Source organism: Erpetoichthys calabaricus, chromosome 10 (genome assembly GCF_900747795.2).
Source record: "Erpetoichthys calabaricus chromosome 10, fErpCal1.3, whole genome shotgun sequence".
Classification (NCBI taxonomy): Eukaryota; Metazoa; Chordata; class Cladistia; order Polypteriformes; family Polypteridae; genus Erpetoichthys; species Erpetoichthys calabaricus.
Window position 1 is genome coordinate 6,723,976 of NC_041403.2, and position 834 is coordinate 6,724,809.

The following is an 834-nucleotide window of genomic DNA, read 5'->3' on the forward strand; positions in this document are numbered from 1 at the left end:
CAGGGTTTGTGACTTGCTTCTCAATGTTTTAAAGACGACTCAGTTTGACTTGGACTTGCTTATTGATGACTTAGATTTAGGTTAAATGATGTGGACACCAGGGGGCGTACAGCTCTCCAAACCCTGGACACAACAGACACAGAGCCCAAGTTCAGCACATCACACGTTTATTTCAGTGGGGGAACGCTTTTGTGTCGCATACAGTGACATTAAATGACGCCCACCCCAAAACACCCCCCCACCAACCCCCTAAACACACACACACACCACCACCACCACCGCACTGCAACATACACTGAAACAGAAGCCAAGTGCAAAACGGGTAGAGAACTGCACTATATAGGAATAGATAAACAACAAGGAATTGCATAGATAGTAATAATTTGAAATAAACAATAAAACATAGATAAATATTAACAACTAATAAAAATAACAACACTAGCAAATGTATTAAACGTGCATAGGAGCAGATCTGAGGGCAGGGGGCAGCATAGAGTTCAGACCACCAAGGGGTAGAAGTTATTGAAGAATGGATTTGGATGCTACAGAATGTTCTGCCAGATGGACGTGGGCCAAAGAGACCCTGAGAGGGTTTGGGGTGGTCCTCCACAATGTCATAGGCTTCACAGGATGCAATGCTTTGTAAAGTTGTCTATAATGGAGGGCAGGTGGGTCCAAATGATCTTTTCTTCTGTGTGATCTATCTGTTGTCAGTTAGAGACACTGTAGTTCCTAAACCGGATGGTGATGCAGCTATAATAATAATAATAATAATAATAATAATAATAATAATAATAATAATAATAATAATAATGGGATTATTTGTCACCTTTG